Here is a 22,212-nt window from a genome sequence, read left to right on the forward strand (position 1 = left end):
AACTCAGGAAAGCTATTCTGTGGCATGGCAGAGCAGTCTTTCTAGTGCCATTAAAAAACCCTTCAAGTACAATCTTCTAAAAGTGGTACTTTGATGAGCAATACAACAACATACCTGAAGTTTCATTGCTATGTAAAGCAGAGGCCGGGACTGCAAAGCAGTGGGAAGTGTGGGCGAGACTGCCTTATGAATACTGTAACATTACACATGCATTCCTAGTTATGAACCGCGCAGAAAAAACAAGGTTTATTTTATAACTCTTTTGAGGCAAAATATCAATTTTGTTTGATCAGTACCCATCACACCTCATTTACTACATTTAGCTCCAAGTGACATCTAATTATATATCTATGGGGTAATGTTGCCCCACATATCTTATCTATCTATCTATCTATCTATCTATCAAATAAAGTGCTGCCATATATATATGCATGTATGTGTGTGTATATATATAAACACACACGTACACATGTATATATATGTGTGTATGTGTGTGTGTGTATATACATATATTTTTGCGGGGTAGTATTGCCAACATTAAAAGATAATCAGAAGGAAGTGACATGGGACAAAATGTACTTCCTAAGCAAGAGGGACAACGTGCTTGGGAAGGCAGAATATGTATTTGCATTTGTTGAACAAGGTTAGACAATTTGTTATAATTTAAAACCTTCAGTCATTACTTAATCATTACACATTTCATATCATGATGTGTGTGTGAAACCGTGTGCACACACGCCTGTACACACACACACTTAGATGCTTCCAGCAAGATTTCTTTGCATTCAGAATAGTAGTATTACCAAAATAATAGTCAAGGCTTAAGTTATGCTTCTCAGAGGCACTTGTGAAATTTAGAGGAGAAAAGAAGCAGAATGGGATTCAGAACAATCAAACGGTGTGAGTAGTATTTACATATTGTAAACCAGTATCAGGCTTCACCAGCAAGACAAACAGAAACGCCCCTCCAGAACCGTCATGGAGGAACGGTAGCAACGAGCTAAACGACTAGTTTCCGAGTGCTAGTTTAGAGAGCAGAACACCGTCAATTGACACTTGCCTTTTACAATTTGAACACAGTCAGGTCACCTGACCCCCCAGCCTCATACACCGCTTAGTAAACTGCATTGCTCCCCAAAGAATAATTTATCTTTTCCTTTTCAGAGTGCTAGAACTCACTCCAAAATGAGGGAACTGAGAGTGGTCAACTGACTTCCTATCAAAGCACTACTTTTTGAAAAAGAGGAAATAATAGAGGATCTAGTCACAAAAACAATTAGTTTACTTTTTTCCCCACTTACCATTTGATTAAGTACATATCCACCCAGGGAACAAAATGTTTTGCATTATGACTAACAATGCAAATTTAAAATTTAGCAGTATATTAATGCTTTATTCTAATAATAGTTTTTCATAGTGTTTTTAGTGGTAGCCCTATTTTCAAAGTAGAAATAAAAAGTGAATAATAACATGCAAAATTAAACGAAGACTAGGGAGTCCTCACAAGATTCAGTCAGGAACACCACCACGCCTAACCGGAATACCAGAAGAAGACATCATCGCAGATCAGTAAGTTAGGGGTAAGGGCACAAATGCCACAGGCAGTTATTAACCCTTTTAGTGAAATCTGCATGATGTTCCAATTATATGTCATAAATAAACGTTCCATAAATCCCTAAGGATTTGGATTGGTCATATTTACTAATCTCTAAGAATGAAATTTATAATATATTTGAGCATACAACTCCACTTTACAGAGAAGTATTTATATGACATTCACTCTCACTGAAGTGAAACATTCTAAAACCAATGTCTTTGTGCCCATGCCTGCTTATAAAAGATACTTCATGTGAAAGAGCCAGGAGATCAATCACCAATGAAGTGAGGATCCAATTTACCTACCGTGTGCTTAACACGTGCGAACCTTGTAATAAGACATGGTCCTAAGTCCGGCATTCCAGTTGCAAAAGAGTAAATAAAAATAAGACATAAGCTAATTTAGAACTAAACTGAATGTTGCAAGTAAGAAAAATACTAGAACTGAAGGAGATCAGCGGCCTTAAACACTTTTAAATAAGATAAGCCTTGGTATTAGTAGTAGAAAATAAAGAGGATTTGTAATGCAAGAACAAAGGTAAAAAATGTAGACTGTATATTATATCTACGGGAAGGTAAAAATAAAAAATCCCTGTTTAGAATGGAAGATTAGATGAGATTATCGTGGCATTAGAAGTAAGGGAATTCTGCGTTAGCACGGTGAAAGCGGGAGAGTCCAGAAGGCTTCGAACAAAGAGGTAGACACGGTGAAGGTAGTGTTCCCCTCGCTATTCAGCCAAGATAATAAAGAGTGGGTGGGAGGAAGGGAAACCTAAAGCCAGAGCTGACAACTTCAGAATCCTCTTGCATTTAACAGGATAGTACACATATATTAGGAACTCTGTGTTCATGTGTTCAGGAAGAGACGAGCAGGGTCTAACAACTATTTGTGAAGAAAGCAGCAGAAAAATTAAGTAGCCTATTCGATGGTGAACACAATGGTGAGAGTATGAGATGTTGGAAGAAAATTGTAGCTCTGGCCTCAAGTCTTTCAACACATGGCAGAAACAAAGCCTGGCTTACAAGTCTGCGAGTGATGTCCGCGCCTTTATGACTGGTTTCATGGGCCCTACGCATCTGCCTTGGTCTCATAAATAGTGTGCATTTTCATACCGTATAAATTCTCATTATTTTGAATTTTGATCCTCTTTATGCCTGTTTTGAGTCTTGATTCATTCTCAAATCAGAAAAAATAATATTAACTAAAAAAAAGGAAATGTATGACTAATACAGAGAGGGATCAAACAATACCATAAAATGGAAATGATGAACCTTTTTTAAAAACAACAGAGAATTTCAATTGACTAGTGTTCAAGTATTGAGTCACTCTGAATTACACAGAGCCTTGACCAATATTTATTGCTATATGTTTTAGAAGCAATTTCCATTTTGATGGGTTGCTTCAAAAGTGGTATTCTGAAGCAGTTAGGTAACATAAAAATATAGGATCAAGATTATGTCTGTCAGATGAAAAATATAGCATTTATGCAGCATTATATAATCCATTCGCTGGTTTATGAGCCCAAGGTCCCCACGGGAGTGTCACAAACCCACATAATATGCTGCAGGGTTATATTTTGCATTGAGAAGCCAAATGAGCAGGAAATACTTTCTAAAACCACAAGTGTAGCTGGAATACTTGTCCTCAGTACCATGAAAAAAGTCCTAAATTACAAATAGTTTCAATTTGGCAGTTTAAGATGTCCTCGGTTTGTGTGACCCAGACATTAAAATACATGCACTGTCTCTCCAGTGTGCTAGTACCCCTCAATTGTTAAGATACATAGCACATAAATCAGATGGCCAAATTGGGCCTATGAAAGAACAGTTACCAATGATTCAATGTCAAGGAAGCCCACTGCAGTGTTCCCTAAGGATGAGGCCAGTATTTCTTAAACACTCCAGCTAACTGCCTTCAATAAAGAAAGAACACATGATACTTAATTTCAAAGATGACATCACACCAGGGATAGCTGGTGTGGCTAACTCAAGGAATGGACATAATTGGAATTCAAACAAAAGGTTTTATCATGGACAGAAATTGAAAAATAACATAAAGGCTAGAGATAAGATCATACATTTATGAAAGAAAAGAATACAATGATACAGCAATCTCTAACAGCAGAAACAAATGTATAAAACAGGTGTAGAGTTGGAAAGAAACCAAAAGGAATCCTGATTTGTAATGCAACCATTTTCAAAAAGTATATCTAATCTGGGTAAATATACATAATGTAAAATGTAATAAAGCAGTTATATAATTTGTTATTAGGTATGCTTATTAATAATACCAGTTCGGTCTAGGGAAAATACAAAAAAGTTATGTATGTAAAATAGAATTTATGGACATGTTAAAGAAGTCTAACTTATTTAATCTAGAAAAATAAGAATTGAAGGTGGTTCAAGAGTTTTGAATACACAAAAGGTTATTTTCTACATAGTTAGCTGCTTTACATCCTAAAGAAAGAACAAAACGAATACAGTTCATGTGGCAAAAACAGGCTTATACTAAAAGTGTAATTTTATACTTTTCAAATTTTGAAATAAGTGGCAAAAGTTAAAGCTTTGTGGGATTCTTCATGGACTCCATCCTAATCTACGATTTTTACACTGCAGACTCAGTCCAGACTAACACTAAAGATTTCACAAACCAATATTAGGAATTGACTTACAACCACCCCAACATTTTCCAACTTGCTTTTAGGTGAATTATAAGCTCAAATTGTTTTTTCAGTCTTTTGCTTAGAGCATGGGGCTCAACAATAAACTTTTTCCCACAGGAAATGGACCATTGACCATTGACCACAGAATTAAGAATACTATGCACATTCTTTTCAACGTAACACTAAATTTATCTTTCAAATTGACGGGGTTTCTAGAGGTTGCAAACTGACAGTCCATGGACAAAATGCAGACTGTACAGTGTTTATAAAATTTTTTACTACTTACCTAATAATTTAATAAATGGATACAATCTACTTAAAAGTGGAGTATCTGGTATATCAAGGGAAAGGACGGAATGGGAGGGGAAGGAAAAGGGGAAGGGAAGAGAAAACCTGGCAACCCTGTGCCTTTATTTTCACAAATCAACAATCTGCTAGTAATCTGGTGACAAAGAAGGAATGATCTTGGTATCTGTCCTCCTTCACTCATTTCTAGCCCATCAGGTCTAGGATGCATCTGAGTTTGCTTTGCCTGGTTTACAAGTGTGCACATTGTCTTATTTTGCTATACGATGTGACCTATTTTAAATGGTGACTTTAATATGCCTAGCATATAGTACAGCACATTCATTACTCCAAGAGTAACTTAACACCAGGAAGTCAGTGAGGGGCAGCCCTTAATGAGTGGTTAAGCAGTTTTTCACTCTAGCCAGATTTCATTTGGTTACCAAATATTTCATTTTATCCACACGAAATAGGCTAGTGACAATCAAATCTCCCTCACTTCCCAAGAAGGGAGGACAAAATTAACCCTGTTAAGAATTAAAAATAAAGAAAACCAGAGTTGGGGGGGGGTGGAATAAGAACGAGGGAAATATGTACTACAGCCAGGGCCAGAGGAATTTGCAATTATAATCAAGAACAAAATGTTCAGTCCAAGGAAAAGACAAATCAAAAGGCTTTTCAATTTGTTTCCAAGGATTCTCTCCAAGATGTGAGTATAAACCCAAAAGCAAGCCCTTCTTTAAAAATTTTAAACAGTCGGTCAACTTTATCTTAAGCATTTGTTTTGTTATACCTAGGAGAAAGACTATTCTAAGATTGCTGTCTTAACGAACAAGTCTATGTTTCACAAAAATAAAATGTTCTATTTTGCATCATTGCTGAAAATCATAAGATAAAATTTTCAAATCAAAAAGGTAAACAGAAATTTTTAGCTTGTAGTTCTAATCATGTTTAAATAGGAGAGTTTTATATTGTCAGTTACTCGTTCAGATAAAAGATTATCCAAGAGAACAAGATTCAATAAGGAGCAAAGGCAGGCATGGAGCTGGTCCTTCTAGACACATCCAGGAGATTAATTGGAAGTACCAGCAGGAGATGGTGGTGCCTTTCATAAGGTAAAATTATTTATAGCTCTGCTCTTTAGTATGATGTTAGAAACAAGCTCAGTAATATATAGCAATATGATATCAAATGTATTTTCTTGTAAGGAGCTAGAAGCACCTCATATACTTAAAATACAATTTATGTTATGCATGGCAAGGAGGCTAATAATGCCTCTTCATTTAAGTGAAATGGCTTAAATTCAAAGCAATAAAAGAATTAGAAAAAGAAGTCTTAAAAAAAGTCAATCTACTATACATGTCTTTCTACCAAAAATTATAATTCCTAAAGGGGCTTGAAAGTCTGTTCCTGAAAGGTAATAGAGGAGACCGACTTCTATTAATGTCGTGTCCTCTGACATCTAGTCTAGACTGTGAAAAGAAAAGAAGAGAACATTTACTTTCAGTAGTGGACATATTAAAAAGAAAAAAAGGGAGCAAATTCAAAATCGCTATGTAGAACAAGGCGACCCAGCCTGGTTTTAACAGAGAACCAAAATGTTGTTGCATGAAACCTACAACCACTGTACCAGAGACAGTGAGGGAGACAAGAAAGCAAATACAACTTAAGAAGCTGTGAAGAAAAATGGAAAGAAGTCACGTAAGTGTGTAACATGCCTCCGACTCTCTGAACAATAGATGGTCCCCAAACAACTTCAGTCCTAAAAAGAGGCAGCCAAGCCCCTCGGCACTTCCCTTAACCCCAGCTTCAGTAACTTCCCATGATCCGTTTTCATTTCCTAAGGAAACTGAAGGCAACTCAAACCAACAGGGCAGAGAGAACCAGAGCCAGGTGAACTGGGCCACGGACCACCTGAAACCACACCTCTAGTTTCCAAGTGAAAGCGAATCCCGCTGACTTCTCTCAGGCTCTATGAAGATTCCACCAGTGGCACAGACCCTATATCTAATCAGAGCAACAGCGCGCGCGCGCGTGTGTGTGTGTGTGTGTGTATGTGTGTGTGTGTTCAGGGGAGTGAGGGGTGGCCACGGAGACCAGAAGCGGAAGGGGTTGAATGAGTCCTTAGAAAGTACCACAACAGAGAGAAGAATGAAAACATGCACAGGAAGGACCCAGACTGCCCCATTCTCTCACAGCTTCTCCAGCGCCCAGCCTAGGGCTTAGGTGCCCAATAAAAAGACTGATGAATGAACCTACAACAATAAAAAAAGCGTGTCTGTTTAAATTGCACGTTTACTTCACAAAGTCTTACATGTTAGTTATCAGCGAAGAAGTCCACTTGCTCATGATAACCACAATCTAAAGCAACCATAATTAGAGTAGTTAAGTCAATAAATAAATAAATAAACACATACATACATATATACATACCACTAAAATAATGCATTTTAATTCTGGGAGAGACCCATTATTGCCAGTGAAATACTTTCCTTTATTAGACAATACACTAAATATCATCTTATTATGTATCTGAAGTGACAAGAAGCTAGCTTTTATAAAAAAGCTAGATGATATCGTGAACAACAATGACCTAAATACCACATTAAAAAACTGAGGCACGTTACTCCACATTCCCTTTCTTTAGCTGTTTCAAACTTTTGAAACTAGACAGCTGACAGAAGACCTGTCATCATGACCTTCCTTCCTTGTGAGAGCTTTGTAAGCGTGCGTGGCTTTCCCTTCAGCGCACCCACGGGAACAGCCAGAAGGCCCGGGAGCAATCTGCCACCGTCTCAAAGCAGTGAGACCCAGACAGGGCTGCACGTTTTAATTCTGTCAATATTCTGTATGCCCAAGTTATTCTCTCCTTCTGATACTGGCAGGAAATGCGTAATGGCCAAGCAAACATCATGCTCACTTGAGACAACAGCCATTATGCAGTTAGCCCCTTAACTTGGAATACATATTTTTTATAAACAACTTGGGAGAGTAACTGCTTAGATTAAGGTTTCCCATAGTATATTCGATGGAACACTAGGTTACATAGTTAAATCAGTTTCAGGAATGTTGTATGTTATAACCCTCTCTTTCAGACTTTTAGTACCTATTAGCATTCTAGATGCTCTGACAGTTCCTAGAGTAAAGAAACCTGTTTAACTGTAACCCACACTTATTTTCCACAGAACCATCGCATTACCAGGATTAGGCAGAGAGGGGAGAGGTGCAGAGAACTGACTTAGCCTCTCATAGCATTTCAATAAAATGCGGAACCATAACTCGATGGAGACTTAGAAAGTCTTGATCCATCCTCACTTTAGACCTGAAAAACTGAGGTCAAGAACAGTACAATCATTTGGCCAAGATTACACAGCCATTGTCCACACCGAGAGCAAAAGCATTATTAGCCATTCCTATTAGCTGCTGAGCTTGGCTACTTTACTACTATGAATAAAGAAAACCTCAGCATAGATGCGACCACACCCCACCCTGTAACTTCTTCTCTGTCATCTCCTAGCCCTTCTATTTCATAGGCCAACACTTTCTTCTGGGTACCAACCTGCATTTTTCCTACTTCTTTTGGAATCTCAGGCCTTCACTTACCCCTTTTCTTTTGTGCTTTTATCCCCATCTCTTCCTTCACCATCAACTTTAAGAACGTCCAAGTTCTATCTTTATCTCTACCTACTCTTTCCTTTCACTATCGATTTCCTTCAAGGATGTCTGTATTTAATATTCTAACTTCTTCAACTCTCATTCACTCCTTGGTCATTAAAATCTGGTTTCAGTGTCCCCTACTGTCTTAAAATTTATTTTCCCACTACGTCACCCCACACCCTCCGGTGCTGCCGACACAAGGGAATTTTCATTTGCATCGTCTCTTGAATATGCAACACCCTGTACATCTTCATCTTAAGGAAAATGAGCTGCTTCTTCCTTCAGCCTCCTTTGCTACCTAGCAATCCCCTCAGCATTTTACCTCAGCTCAAAATTTACCTTTTCTAAGAAAACTGTCTTTGAATCCTTAGAGTTTGCTACACTTTCTCAATACACACGCAATATATCTTATACATGCATATTTTAACTCATGTGAACATCAAATTTGTGTCTAACTAGGACACATTGGAGAGTGATAGGAAATCATTGGTACTCCTGCCATGACAACAGGCATAAACTGTTACCATCCCAGGCCAACTAGTGTGGATATTTCCCTTCATGATGACACTTACCAGTTCATATGATAATTTGCTTGTTCCCATGTCTGCTGTACATCCAAGAGACGACAAGTTCCTCAAGGAAAGGAACCTTTTCCCACCAGGGATAATTCTTAGCATGCCTTAGATTCTTAATAAACAATGTTTCTTGGATGAAGAAGCTGAATGAAGATACCAAAAGAAAGAGTATTCTAGAAAGAAGACAGTTAATGATAACAGCAGTTCCCTTAGCAGGAACAAATTAGTGAGAACAGACGTGAAGAGGTCTGCCATCATATTTCAACAAAATTAGTATGACATCTGGTGAGGTGTTTCTGAACCTCAGAGTATTTCCTGGTTACCCTTGAAGCAGACTAAAAAGCAAGGGAATGGCTTGTAACTTAGCTCCCTTTTTCTACTTTCTTTTTATCACCAGAAAATCTCTTACTTATTGTTTTAAGACCTACCCTTAATGTCACTTTCTGACATTTGAGCAGTGAGATACTGCTTCCATATGGAAGAGGAGGCAATTAACTACTTGGACAATCATCTAAGTCGTGTAATAACCCTGTGAGAAACAATTATTATCCCCGTTTTAGAGATGAAGAATGAGATAGAGAGGATTAAGAAAACCCCCAAATGCAAGGTAAACCTTGGAACCTGTATGGAACCTTCGGGCTCCGGTGTGAGCCCCACGCCTGGCCCGATACAGTGCTAAGCACATTTTGCATCATGATTGTCTATGCATCTGTTTCCCCTGCAAACCTGTCTGAGGTCTGTGAGCAAGGGACCCGTTCCCCAAAGGCTTCCAGCACAGCTCCGGGCACATTAGCAGATGCTCACAAATGGCTGGGGGAAATGAGTATGTGGATAGAGTATGTCTAACCTCAGATAGCCCTGTTTTGTTTTGTTTTGTTTAAAGCATCATACAAGCCAGAGAATACTTAATTTTGTGACTGACAGGAAGGTAACTTTTAATGTTGAATGAACTCCATACAGATAATATTGTCAAGAGTTTAGATTTATTCAACCTAAGAGTCATCAATGGGTGATGATTTACTTAAACATACTAAGAGTCTTAAGCCATAAGACTCAAACATAAAACCATTTTCAAGATCTCCTTGGTTTATTTGTTAATATTTAATGCCCATGTGGCTGGATTCTATCTTCCTGAGTCTGTTTGCCTCACCCTATGACATGTGTTTATAAAATAATGAGCTAAATTTCACAAAGCTCACAGGAAAACAAGACCCATTACTTTATAATCCCATCTTCTTAATTAGCCTCATCCATCCTTTTTCTAGGTCCTACTCATAGCAGATTCATTCCATCTCCTTTTATGCTTGTATCTCAAAAATATTAGGATTACTAATAATGAGTTCAGCCCCATCCTCTCATACATATTTCTCATATATAAATACCTTCCAAGCCACTGGGTAGGCTTCCCACCCAGACAGAGTCAAGCCACAGTAGTCCTCTCAGAGGGAAGTGGAATGTCTGGGTCCAACATGAGGGGAAAGATGGAAAGTATTAAGTAGGAAGAAGGAAAGCATGCTGCCTTTTCCTAAACACGCAGACATTCCTCCTGAGCACTGTACCTTGCCCTTCCTGCTCCCAGTCACCGCCAGTCCGGGTTGGCAGAGATGGGGGACAAGGGGAGGGCCAGGAGAGAGCAGTACCAGAGCTCAGACTTTGACATCTCACAGGGCTGGGTGCGGAGCATGGTTCCACCACAAATTAGTCAGAGAATCTTGGGCAAGTCCCTACTCCCGAGTCTTAGGGTTCCCAAGTATAAACTGGAGACAGGAACTGCTGAACCTCACAGAGTTCAGGTGCATTTTATTAAAATAGCATAAGGTGAAACACCTTGTGTTAATGAAATCATATGTGCTGTATTTTATTATTATTATTGGCAGTTTTCCTTCTCCCACGTCCACAATCTCTCCATCTCCATTGCTACTTCCATTTCCTTAGCATCTTCTTTTGAAGAGATAAAGAGAAAGTGAGAGAGAAGGAAAGGTACTCCCTTCCTGCTCACTGTGTAAAGCTATGTAGTACGTCTGAGAGAACATACGCTTTGGAATGAGAAATACATGCTTTCAAATGCTGCCTCATCCCTTACTAGTTGTGAAACTGTAAGCTGCTTACTTAACCTCCTGGAGGCTCATTTTCAAGTTCTATAAAAGGGATCTGTTCATTCCCCCAACATATAGGGACTTGGGTTAGGATTAATGTTGTTCTTGCCTTCTCTCAGTCTTCCCTGGGAGGTCCTCTTACAGTCCATCCCGAACTTCTCAATAAATTGAGAGAGGACGGATTGTGAGAGGATGGCAAATACAGAAAGAAGAAACTTAGAAGGCATGGACAGCCTGTGCTCACTACCTACCCCTCCCTCCATCCCCTTTATCCAAATCCCCCTCTCTGTTGCCCCTCCCACTCTCTCAAAATCCCTGCCCCAGGACAGGGAGGCCTTGAAGCTGCTACAATGCACGTCTTATTTCCAGGGCTCCCCCATCAAGGACAGAGCAAATGAGAGTCTCCTCTCCTGTCACCCGAGCTACAGAGTTTAAGGAGGCCACATTCCCTCCTTGCTAATTGCTAATTTGAAACTGGGAATACATATAATTCATGATAGATGGCAAAGTCTCTTTACCATAATTCGGGTAAACAAACCAACATTTTTAAACTGGACAGGAACCTTAACCATAAGGAAAACTATTATTTCTGTTGGAATCCTGCATTTTACCTTTCAATCAGTTGCAAATAAACTTTTGGGACATGCTGAATTCTCACAACAGAGTCTGACAGTACTGTGGAATTAAAATGGTGTTAAATATTTTAAGTTCCTGTCGGCGTGAAGGACACTTTTTAAGGGCACTTAAAAATAAAGTTTTCTTGTTTTATCAGAGAAGAAACCAAATACACTGGAGGCAATTTGGTTCGTTTTTGTCTCTGTGGTGGAGGCAGTCTGATGTTGACAAAGTAATGGAGAGTTTCCCCGGAGCCCTGGGGAGGAAAAAGCGCTCCAGAGGTCAGGCAGCCCGTCCCCTGCCCCCCGAGCAATGTACCCAAACTCTCCACAAAGAACCCTTCAGGAATAAACGTGTTGAAGCACCATCTATACAGAATTTAACAACAGCTACGCAATGGAAACATTTTAAATTACAGAGCTTCGTGAACACAAATTTCACAAAGCACAAATCAAGAAAGAAGACAGAATGGGACGTATGAAGAAATAGTTTTGACAAATATTTTCAGTTTTATCAAATTAAAATGAACTTTTAAAAACCAGACAAAACCAAAATGCCACTTTATACTGATTTTTCTAAAAAAAGAAAGATATGCCAAGTATATACACATTGAGAACCACACAGCTCTATAATTCTCCTTGAAAAGTATGTGATCTAAACATCAAAAATTGTCAAGCAAGCAAAATAATTAGTTCAGTGTCTTTTCCAAGATAGGTCGTTCTGAGTGTGCGGCCTCCACACATGTCCACATGAATGTAGTTTCTTACATCGTTCTGCATGTTTTACCTTCAGGGGAAAAAAGTAGCAAAATTCTTTTTTTTTCCCCTAGTGGTCTATATTCTCTGGGAATAGGGATTTCTGAAAATTCTATTCAGGAAGAAAATTAAGATTCAATTAACGGTTCTTGCATTAGTTTAAGAAAGGAAACTTAACAGAGTCTCTGGTGCATTTTGAATAGCACAGCTATTGCCAAATCAGATTTTCGGTAAATCTGAAACCTTTGGTATCTAGAGATACCTGGTGTTCAGGAAACTATATGAAAAGTTATAAAATGAATGAATCATTTACAATATAACTACATTTCATCATCTACTTTAAAGTTGGTTTATACATATTGAACTTTTAAGTGTGTAGGGTGAATTCACCTACTCTTAGAGACATGCTATTTTGGGGAATTACCCCCTTTGACTGTATGAAATCAAACAAAGGGCAAGGAAAGAGAAAAGTAGGAGCTATAAGAGAAAATAAATAAACCAAGTCACTGGGCTCAATGTAGTTTCTATGAACTTTAAAACCAGACCTCCGGGGTTTGAAACTGATTCGAAAGTATAGAGAAGCCGTCATTGCTTATGTTCTCATTTTGTAATAGATATGTACCTAATAAACCACTGATACCGTTTTAATTGTAAATTTGGGAAAGCCCTTTTTTGTTCTTTTTGAAACAAAATACAGGAAATAATTCCACCAAATTCACATGAGGGAGGCAGACTTTCGCATCTGACAAAAAACAAGGGAAGCTGTTGGAATCATTCGGAAGGCTGTGAAAGCTGATTTAGAAGCTTGTGAATAATGAGGTCTTTGAGCAGTTTCCCTTGAAGAAGAGAAAGGAGCAAGGGGGGTCTTGGGGCAGGGCTCTGAAATTTAGTTTATTAGGATAACAAGAAGCAGAGTTTATGGCAGAGTGGCCACAATGAGAACCCAGAAGAGTCTAGAATCTCTAGTTTCAGGACATAATCCGCCTGGATGAGAGAGGATGAAATCCAGAATTGAAAGACTGGGTTAGAGCAATGTCACAAATACAGTATACTGTAGGAGTGGTGACTAGCAAATTCATAGAGAATGCAGAAAGGGAACCTCAGCTGAGGTTATAAGCAATGAAGGCAATGGGAAGATGCAAATGGAATAGTGTGGTATGTGAAGATGTTCCATTTGATGGTAAGAAACACTTCTGAGTCTGGGATGGCATTTTGCAAAAGCAGAGAAGTAGAGAATCTAAAACTGCTGATGGCTTTTCCTCTGATAGTTCTGTCTTCTCACTAAAGTATGACCCGAAACAACAAGCACTCATTACCACTCATTAATACAGTGCTCTAATAAAGTATTCGGCACTCTCTAGGTGCTGAGTAGATTATATATATAGCATAACCAATTCATATCTGTAAAACACTGACTAGATACACAACTCTTCACTGGGCACTTTATTTAGACACTTTCTTAACACTTCCTATCATATAGTTAATAGGGGAATATATAGCTATATATAGATGTTTGTGCATTTAAGAAAATAATTTGTTTTTACATCGCTTATATCACAAATAAATTGCAAGCTTTGTGTGACTGTACAAAATGTCCCTATTGAGTCAGTACCTCAGAGTTCAAGTCCTCATTCTGCCACTTTATTGTATGACCCACAGTGAGTCCCTCAACCTCAGATTTATCTTCTGTAAAATGTGAGTTAAAGCATTCACACTGTTTACCTCTCAGAATTGTGAATGGAAGGGAAGTCATGGATACAAAGTATTTTATAAATTACAAACAGCTACCCAAAAGTAAGGCAGTGTTATCATCACAGTTACTCAAAAAACAGGTGCTGATTCAGGAGACACGAGAGAGCACAGACCCAGAGCGGCTACCAGACGTGAATGACTGGCGCAGCTGGATGCTAAGAGTGTGAAGACAACAACACACCAGAGCACTTGCCTATGATTCCCTGGAAACCAAAGCACTACAAAAGAAGCGACGGTAGAATTTAGAAGTGTTAGCCCACAGGTTCCCAGCAGACTGACAAGTGGCGTGCGGGGCCCCTGTGACGCTGAAGAAGGGAAGGCAGCCAGAGGAAGGATACTTCTCAATTCCCACTAGAATATCAACACTAACTGGCATTTCCCTGTCTTAATTATTGCTACTAATGCCCACATTTTCATCAATTTTTTCCAACAACTTTAGCCAATTCAGTTCTCTCTTTCCTGTGTGACTTTTTAAAGATGAGTTCTACACAATTCAGTGTGTAATTGAGAAAGAGTTCAGAACCAGAGTTCAGAACCTTTGGGTATAAACATAGTCTATCAAAAGTGGCATAAAAATTTCAACTGTTAGGACTGGGGCATTCAGATTTTGTAACCTCATCCCCAATCCCTATGAGATTTAACATTAGTTCCAGAAATAGTGAGCAGTACTTACCAGCATTTCTAAAAATGGAGTCAATCCTGTCCGCTCAGCCATGAATATCTCCCAATACAGATGTACCACATGATCAAAAAAAGCCGTAAAAAACCCATTCTCAGTTAAAACGCGTGAAATTAGCAGAGGCAGATCTACCACGAAACTTCAGGGATCTTTACTAGCACTGGCCCGGTCCAACACTCATGCCTACTTTTGTATTTTTAATTTGTACTTTTGAGTTGGGCAAAAAGTTTGTTTGTTTTTTTCCATAAGAGGACTATACTAGCTCTTAGTTGTCTTTAACTTCATTTGAAATAATATGGTTAGATTGTCTTGTGACAGCTGTCATATCAGCATGCATTTTTAAAAAATCAGAATTGGTGAACTTTTGTGAAGTCATTTTAATACTGAAGATGGAAGAAAATAAGCAGCATTTTTGGTATGCTTTATTATTTCAAAAAAGGTAAAAAGGCAACTGTAATGCAGAAAAAGATCTCTGCAGGGTATAGAGAAGGTGCTGTGACTGACCAAACATGTCAAAAGTGGTTTGTGAAGTCTCCTGCTCATTTCTCCCTGGATGATGCTCCATGGACCGGGTTGACCAGTTGAAGTTGGTAGCAATCAAGTTGAGACATTAACTGAGAAAAATCAGCATTCTACCATGTGGGAGATAGCCGAATCAAAATATCCAAATCAATACAGTTATTGGTGAAAATGAAAAAATGTGTCTTATTTTATGGAAAGAACTAAAGGGACTTTTTGGCCAAACCCATATTACTCTCAAAATAGGGTTGCATGTTATATAAGCTTCAGGTCTTACTAAACTAGGATATACTCCAGACAGTCAATATATAAAGAACAACAGAACATACATCATGCTGTTTAGACGCACCCTTCAGCATCACCCTTCAACATCACCTTCACATACTAAAGGACAAAGCCAGTAAAGGGGGTAAATTTCCAAAGCACTACAGAACCAATATCAGGGTCACATTTCATACCTCCACCACTTACAACATTGTGAATCTATTGCCTTCTCCGTCTAGGCTCTTGTATGTGATGGTACCATTACCCAAATTTCCATTTCTGAAAGGGGGTTTATGGTTATAGCTTCAAATCAAAAGCTACTCTGAAAGATAAGAAAGAAAAAAACAAAGAAAAGAAAAAGAAAAGCCCCCTATAATGTACTTGTCAGAAACAAAGCAAGTATAAACAACATATGATTAAAAAGAAAAAAATCATTTAAATAATGAACTCTAATTTGGCTATTTAGCAATTCACTATCTAGTCACTTACTATTTTTATTACATTTTAAATCAATCTGTCTAATACAAATTCTTTCAACCTCACATAGTACTATTTCATTGCTGTAAACCTATATTTCATGGCAAGACAGTATCTTTCTATAATAAAATGGTAATAAAAAGAGTACCAATTATCCCAGTATTTTCTCAAAATAGGTAGACTTTCTTTCATGCCTTAGTTTTATGTTTTCCTTTGCCCCGTACTAAAAGCTCTGCATAATTATCCCTGAACAGGTTGAGCAAGGTCTCTGCAAAATCTGCTCAGGGTGATTATTTAGCTTTTTTTTTTTGTTATTTGCAGAATTTAGCTGAGACTGTTACAAGCGGTTTATCAAAACAAATGCTTGATTGGCTTTAGCAGTTTTTCGTAATTGAAAAAATAAAGAAAAAAGAGTTTTCTAATAAATGGAGGGAGAAAGAGGTTAAATACTTTAATTACTAACTTGCAAGAAGATTTCCATTTGAATATGGAAACAATGTAAAGGGGTCCCTAATTTTTATGAGACTGGAATCACTCCAGAGGATTTAATGATACTGCTGGGCAACTGAAACTCTGCAAATGAATAATGTGATTTCTAAGCATACTTCCTTAAAATGTAATAGTGCTACGGAATATTTAAAATGGAAGGTCGAATGTGCAAATTTGTATGGGGGCAAAGTTAAGGACACTGGTGTTTTTAATGGTACATATTTTACCTTCTGTCCTAAAATGAAAACCAGTTATTTTTTTAGTTCAAAGGCATGTGAAAAAGAGAGTTACAGAAGGATTTTCCCATCAAGTATTGCTAGATATTAACTGAAGAGCTCAGGTAAATACATCTCCCTCTTTTAAAGCATACTTGATATTTCTGATCTTTGAACTCTGGTTTTCCCTATTTGTAGGGCTCCTTAGTAATGTTTTAAGAAGTAAAGGTCATCTTGATTTCCAATGACCTCATTGCTTCTTGACCCTAGTCATATTTGGGCACTGTATTGTGGAAAAACCGTATTAACTAGATTTGAAGGATTCAGCCACTTCAGCTATATATTGTAACCCAACAGGAGATTTCATAAACAAAGCAATCCCCATCCTTCTAAATATCAGTTAATTCCACCTAATCAGATCTATTATCAGCACTAATCCTAACACGTAGATTACCAGCATTACAAAGCAGCCATTACTAATTAGCCCTCCTTCCTAATACCACTGGCCCAGGAAAGCCTACCCGCATTACTATATTAAAAGAGAGTTGATTCTGAATTGCTGTTTTGTTTGGAAAAGGAAAAAAAAAATCTGTGTTCCTTTCCAGCTGGCAGTTTTCCTAAATTAGATTAACTTTTAATTTAAATTAAAAAATTTAAAAGCCTTACACAAAGAGACAGTAATTGCCCATTTGAAACATCCAAAAAAAGGTGATTGAAGGGTACAGTAATATGCTTACATGAATAATAAATAATACTTAGCATTTAGATAGAGCTTTCCCCTCATCAAATCACTTCTTTATGAGCATTAACTAATTCACACATTATCCTAGCAAGCAAAGTAAAATTAAACGATCAAGTGTTTTTCTGCTTCAAAGTTGGGTAAACTGAGGAACAAAGAAGCAATTCTGTGGTGATGATGACATGGGGTCTCAAACGTGGGCTGATTGTCGGGAGTCCTCTTGCAGGATCTGTATGTGCCAATCTGAACTGAATTCCTGCCACAGCACCGTGCGGGCACTGATGGTGGCACACAGGCTAATTTTGATTCCCACTTCTGCCAATGGCTATGGTGAGTCAGACAAGATCCCTAAAATGTTTTGCCTTCATATCTTAATCTACGAAAAATCATTTACATACTATCTACACACACACACACACACAGTACTTAGTAAACACTCAGCACACGGCACTCATTACCCACCGTTAGGAGGAGGTATAAGACTGCTACTAACAGTAAGCTAATGCAGTATTTCTAGGACTCTGACAGGAAGTGCAGTGGTAATCCCAACCAGGTGATCGAATTGAATGAAATATTCCAAAACTCATATTGATGGCACAACTTTGAAGGCAATGCTTAATAGTTCATTTTATATGGAATTAATGTACTCCCAATAGTACACATTCATCTCAAATTACTGGTTTCCGCCATTTTAAATGTTAAAAAAATGTCATAGACTTAAGATACTGATTTTACTTGTAGCATCCACTGACGGGGAAAATAATTAAGAACTACAGTGAATTTTGTGAAACTCTTGTGACACTTCTAAACATATGTATGTTTTTATTCTAATCACAAGAGACATCACATATACAACAAATGTTGCAGAACATGTGTGTCATGCGTATGTTTGATGCAGACGTGAATTCGAGAAACCTTTTCAATAAGTCCGAGCTTCCTCACAGGTCTGCAGCCCACAGTGTGGGAACCTTTCTTAGAGGCATAAAAATTGACATACTGTTCAACACTCTGTGTTGCACAGCTGATAACCACCAGAAATCTGAGTGGTGCAGTTTCCACGTCCTTAAAAATTTTCAAATGGAACTTTGTAGAATGTTCCTCCTAGTGTTTTAGAGCTGGAAGATAATTTAGACATCTTCCAATGCAAGTCGTCCATTTAAGATAAACAACACTGAGATCCAGACAGGCTATGTTTTTACCTCTCTGACTACCAGATAATGGCACAACTCAATTCGTAAAGCTAATAGCAGAACTCAGTTCTTAAAGCTTTAATTATAGCCCGCTGTGTGTGTGTAAACTCTTTGATTTTTTTTCCAATCCCAACAGATGTGATGCAAGATTGTTCTCCACAACTCTGAAGCAGGACTCAAAATCTTTCATTATAATGGTTTTCTTTTTCTCTTCTTTATCTCTTCAACCTTTTTTCCATTAACAGAGTGACAAGATAGGGGCACAATGAACATGTCTGGTTTTTAACATAGCTAGTTTAACATAAAATCCAGTGAAGATATGCCAACCACTACAGAGAAAATAGAAACTTTAAATCTATTTTCATCACACTTAAAAATGTGTGCATTTTTAAACCGCTGGAATTTAAAAAAAGTATTTTCATTTCTTCTCACCTGGGGAATTTACATGGTTGCAAGAAAACCCTGTTGAAACCGTATTTTGGTGTTCATGCAACATAATCTCAACATCTCAGGCAGCCTGAGGCATCCTGAATTACATTTGCAGCTTTCTCTGGGGCTCTGTGAAGCTCCATTCCTATTGCATAAGTTACTTTTAATGCTCTTCAAAGGCGTGTAAATGCTGCACAAACTTTACACTTCATGGCTCTAATGCTTAACTTACTTACCAGTAAATTTGAACCCACAATTCATCTAGGCGTCCATGTTGGTGATTTCCACCCACTGTAGTTTCTAAATGAGTTTTTTAAAAGAAGTTGCTTTTGATTAATGCCCGTTACTGATTATGTACATAAAAAGAAATTCCTTGAACCTTTGCCCAGACATTCAACAAGGTAAAATCCAGGATGTAAAGGTAGCAGCTGAACAGTTTTATTTAAACTGTGACATTATTAATGGGCACAAACAATCCATTCAAATATTCATCAATAGGCACGAACAATCTCTTCAAATATCATGTATTAAATGTGACTGTTGTACTTATTAGAAAATTTAAGTAGCATCTAGTAAAACAAACCTGAACATGGTGATTTGAACAGGTGAAAACGTTTGCATTTCATGTTTGGACTATGCTAATTTTTCTCTTTTTTTTTTATTTGTTTTATGATGCTTTATTTACAAAGTGAACTAACAAACTAAAATGCATTACTGAAAATACAAAATTCACAATACCACTCTGCATAACATCCCCCCAAATTAAATTTATAATGCTTTTTTTATTGATAGAGTGATCTGAGCTATATATAACCTGAAAATCATGGTCTTTGAGGAAGAGCAATGTTGAAATATCAGTTATTGTACATCACCGAGAAAATCTTTTGTTGGCTGAAATTCTGACAAAATTTTATTTTCAAACAGGTTTTTTAATTAGGACTTTTTCCTAGAACAATAGTCTCATTTAAAACCAAAAATATATATGTAGCAAATATGCCCAAAGAGATAAGCGAACTGATGACACCTTCATATTTGTGGCTATCACAGCAATGGTGGTATCAGCCACACCTGGTAGGAGAAATCTGAACATTTCTTTCTGTTTTCATTACCTAACATCAGTTGTAAAACCGTACAATTATTATACAATTACTCTTAATTTTTATTTAGGAATAAAATTTCAATCGTTTTTATTTCAGGTCATTCAGAATATGAAAACAACCAGGCTTACCATGTTTATCCGTCAGAAGTATTCGCTTCAACAATTTAAGACTCATTTTATTTTAGTAGTTTATTTTATTTTAGTGTCAGGTTATTTCAAAGATACAGAGAAAAATCAAAAACAAAGAAGATTAAAAACCCCAAAAAGATAGAATTTGGAATTTAAATGTTTTTAGTAAATTAAAATAATCTTTTTGCAAAATTATTCAGCCACAACTAAGTGTAGGTCAAACAATATTTGGAAAATAACAATGATATTTTGTTATCATTGTAAAATTCATAAATATGAGATTTCCAAGGATAATAGCCTTTTATTTTACCTTAATTCTCAGGCAACTTAACAGTGACCTATTTATGGTGAAAGCTTTGTTAAGGAGGTAAAAGAGCCAAACTGTTTGTGAAAAGAGGTGAGTAGTGAACATATATTTTCTTTTCATGTAAATTTTATAGTGAAGAAATAAATATATTTGTAGTTAAGAAAGCTGCATATTTAAAAGATATATCTAGTCTTGATATAATCATAAATTTCTAAGTACTCTCAAATACGCTATTTTCTGTACTTGTGTAAATGAAAATTAGACTATTTTAAAAATTATTTCAAAAAAGCCACATTTTGGTATTGAATCTTATGTGTTTGTATATTATTATAGCACACATTTCTCACCATTTAAAAAGAGTTTTCTGTGAGATGACATAGTCATTGGAATTCTCAAAAAATTAATATGATGTCATCAGAATAATCAAAACATTGACCACTTCATATACTGTTATCGTGACAGCACAGTCAGAAAATTAAAGGAGGCGAAATACCAAAAAAAAACAAACAAACAAACCATACTTGACATACAGACAGCCCCATACTACCTCATATTCAGTGTCCCTACTACCAGTCAGAATGATGTATGTGACAGCTGACCCTCACTGGTGCCTTAGTTAACTTGGTATTAAGTGGTAATTAAGACTATTCCAATTAAGTTTTAATTTTAAAAAACTCAGTACAAACTCAGTCATTCAATCAAGAGTTGTAGCCATTTGGTGTGTTTCTAGGCACAGAACACAGCAATTTACCATTGACAAGCACTAACGGACGAGGTCGTTTCACAAGTGCAGTGTGGACAGAGGTGAACCGGGCAACTGATGAAATCTGTGGCTAGGGCGAAACAGCAATCTCTGAGCCAAATGGTAATAAAGTTACTGAAACGAAGCAATGTAGTTTCTAAACTGAACTGTCATACAGGAGGACATGAGCTTCAAACTGGCGCGTCAGTAGTAATTAAAATATTATTTCTCTTTTTTAAAAGTTCCAAATGGCTTTAACAATCTTACTGTTTGTTTGTTTTTATTCCAACAGCTGAAGTGCGGTTGGGAGGAGACGACTGGGAGGACTGCAGGGAAGGAGAGGATGGCGTGGAGGTCTGCAGGGAAGGCAGGCAAAATCTGTACGGGCAGGAAAGGCAGACATACTAACAGACTGGAATCCATGATGGCTCCCACAAACAAAACACTCTATTACCCCAGAGTAAAGCAGTTAAAGGGATTCAGTAAAAAAGATACATACGATATAAATTTAAAAGCAACAGCTGCATGTAGACTACACTTACTATTCACAAGGATATCGAAAGTTTCTTTAAGGGAGGACAAAATAAAGTTCTCAAAATAAATTTCTCTTAAGGACGCCAAGATATCCTCTCTACACATGGCTCTCAGATTGAGCCCCTAGTTGAAATGACTAGTTTGTCCAAACACTTGGTCAGTTTCTTCAGGAAGGATATGACTGATACATTAGGTGACAACATAAACAGAACTGTAAGAAAAAGCATTTGTTATGTGTGCCAAGATTTCCCCCACGAGGAGAGACTGAGTTCTCAGCTAACAAGAGAATAAAACCGGTTATATCTACTATTGGTATCATTTTTGCTATTCTCGTATTGAAAATAAAGAAATCACATGTGTGTGTGTGTGTGTGTGTGTGTGTGTGTGTGTGTGTGAGAGAGAGAGA

The 22,212-nt window shown here is 37.4% G+C and overlaps 1 protein-coding gene across 3 annotated transcripts in view; it reads right to left on the reverse strand.

The window, feature by feature from the left end:
* Positions 1-22,212, reverse strand: part of FIGN (fidgetin, microtubule severing factor) — a 118,584-nt gene that overhangs the window by 68,374 nt on the left and 27,998 nt on the right. The window lies entirely within an intron of this gene.

The sequence above is a fragment of the Desmodus rotundus genome, chromosome 2 (assembly GCF_022682495.2).
Source record: "Desmodus rotundus isolate HL8 chromosome 2, HLdesRot8A.1, whole genome shotgun sequence".
Taxonomy (NCBI): Eukaryota; Metazoa; Chordata; class Mammalia; order Chiroptera; family Phyllostomidae; genus Desmodus; species Desmodus rotundus.